We start from the raw sequence: 2,804 nt of genomic DNA on the forward strand, positions 1-2,804 counted from the left end.
ACGGCAGCGACGGGGAGGGGGAGCTTCCGGCTCCCGACACGCCCCTTCCGGGGCACGGGGCCGCCGCTCATAGGCGGGCACAGCCCCGCTGCCACGTACGGGCTGCGCTACGGCGGCCGCTGAAGGACCAACCGCAGAGGGACGGACTAACCCCGGGGCACTCACCGCGCGGCGCGGGGGGCGGAGCACATGTAGGAGAGCAACCAATGAGCATGAAGCGGGGGCGGGGCCGTGGGGGCTGAAGCCAATCAGAAGGGGGTGGGGAGAGCTGGTCTGTCAGAAAGCGCGCCATTGGCTGGACGGTGTCTGTCAAGCGCGGGGGTGGCGGCGGGAGCGCGGGAGCCTCTTAACGCGGTTCAGGCCGCTGTCGCCGCTGTCCTTTGCGGCCGAGACTGCTGCTGCTGCAGGCCGGGAAACCCAAACCTGCTCCATCAGGGTAGGGATTGGGTAAAGAGCTGACGATCAAGGAGGTAACGGGGAAGCCCAGCTTGTGGGCGCGCAGCAAACACAGTCCGGCTCCTGCATCACGGCGTGAAAAGCCTCCTCTGCGTTGTCATGCTTAAATGCTACTTGTCAGTTAGCACTTGCAGTCGGCAATACAGAAGGCCGTGCTGGAGCTGAAGAGAGACTGTTTTCATGACTAGCTGGTTTAATTATCTTTAAAGATCTAAAGACTAAAGCACAATCTGGCTTTCCGGTGCAATATTTATGCGCTTGGGCTTGCCAAGTGAGCGCCAGTTGTTGTAGTCCTGGGTATAATGCCCAGACGTTGTGTTTGTGTGACAAATGGGATCCAATTACTTGATTAACATAAGTGAGTTTGCTCATCTCAAGCTGCCAGGTCCAAGCGGCAGAGCTGGATGTGCCAGTGCAGGCTCCGGGCATGGAAAGGAAAGATGCTGGCGAGAGGAAGGTGAACTTGAGGAGCTACAGGTCATGTATGTGAGTGGCAAGAGCCCTCTCCTGTCAAGGCGCTGAAAACTTCCATGGTTTCCAGTGAGTTTGGATTGAACCAAGCTTGAACCTGCTGCTTCCTGCAGCATGAACTGCTGTGCTGGTTTTCCATCTGTCTCAGTAGGGATTTAACTCTTCCCACCAGCACATTCTCCGAATCATTACTTTTTCCCTCTATGTACATTTACACATGAGAACTCATTTATACTGAATCCTGGTGACGTGAACTCTTTCTCTCATCTCTAACTTGGACAAAAGAATGATTTCACAGCATATCTGTCCCCTGAGGTACTGCAGTGTTCTCCAGATGTTCTGCTCGTGCTGCTGCCCCTTCCCAAGCTCCCATAAGTGTTGTTTGCCAGGGAAGGATGACTGTTACAGGGATGGATGGGCTGCTATTCATCCTATTGCTCTCTCTGGAACTTTGTGCAATACCCTGCAGCGATCAATTTTGGCAATAAACTTCACGAAGGATGTTAGATACATTTGCACAGGCTGTCATTGATGATTATTATTATAAGTTAGGCAACTGAACATCAAACTCTGATGCTTGGAGGCTGGTTTGACACCCTGGCTGCCCAGCTCCAGGAATGTGAGCACTTGGCAGCATGGGAGGAAGGCTGAAGTTTTGTAACCTGTGACCTAAGGGGATGTTAATAGTATTGCCTGAAAAAGTTCCTCTGAGTGTCACAGTGTTGCATTTCCTATCAGTCATCCCTCCCATTCACTTGTATTGGTGTTTTTCCCTTCCTTGTGTGACAAATAGAGGATGAATGCTGCAGCCACAACATGCAGCATGTATCAGTCAAAGCTTGGCTTTTGCAACTCCAGTTTTATTTCTTCTGACTAATTGTTATCCATAGTATCTTGTCCAAACTATAATGCATTATTTCTACACTGAATGCAGCAAGTGGCAGGATTAGAACCTACAATTGTTTAGGGGCACATTTAATATATCCATAATGGCCCATCTGGATAACCTCATACTAAGCACCATGAGAACATTTAAGAATGCAGTCACACCTGAAGGAAAAATACTGAAAAAAAAAAACAGAAAAGACACATTTGGGTTTAGTTTAAATTCCTCTGTAAGTGGATCTGTGCAGCAAACCACTTGTATGTATCTCTGCTGACACTAAACAGGCGTAAGGACTATATTACTCTGTTCTTGCAGAGTGAGTGCCTAAACCCCTAACAATGAGCGAGCTGCTGTGTGTGAGACCCATACTTGTCCTGCAGAATGACTTCTTTCCCCCCCACGACGTTAGCCTGCAGCTATCTGTTTGCCTTCCTCCTCGCTTGGAGCTGAAGGCCATCTACCCTGCTCCTGTCCTGGCAGCTTCGAGCTCCGGTGCTGCCTCTGCCCTTGGGTACCGTGACACCACAAAACTGCGGTACATCCCTGTGCGCCCGCTCCAGGGATGGGTACCGTGGCACCACGGAACTGCGGTACATCCCTGTGCGCCCGCTCCAGGGATGGGTACCATCGATCCCGAATCCTCGATGACTCCCGTCCCGTTCAAACGCGTGGCTGCCATCCCGCACGATGGAGCGGTACAAGAGGCCGCTACCACGGCTCATCCCAACGCTGACGGAGCTCAGCGCAGGCATCAGCCAGGAGCATCCACAGAGCAGCGGCTTTCACCCCGGCTCCTCCCGTCGAGACCTATCGCGGTCACCGGTGGGGCCGCACATCCCGCAGCCCGGCGAAGCACGGCGGTGGCCGCGGGCATGCGCGGGGCCTCCCCCGGCCCGGCCCGCCCGGTGCCTGCCATTGGCCCCGAGCGGCGGGGCGGTGGTGGCGGTGCGGGCGCGCCCGCCCTCCCTCGGTCCCTCCTTCCCGTCGCCGC

The sequence above is a fragment of the Pezoporus flaviventris genome, unplaced genomic scaffold (assembly GCF_033815535.1).
Source record: "Pezoporus flaviventris isolate CSIRO_AGI_PZ_B2104156 unplaced genomic scaffold, CSIRO_AGI_Pfla_v1 ptg000041l, whole genome shotgun sequence".
Lineage (NCBI taxonomy): Eukaryota > Metazoa > Chordata > Aves > Psittaciformes > Psittacidae > Pezoporus > Pezoporus flaviventris.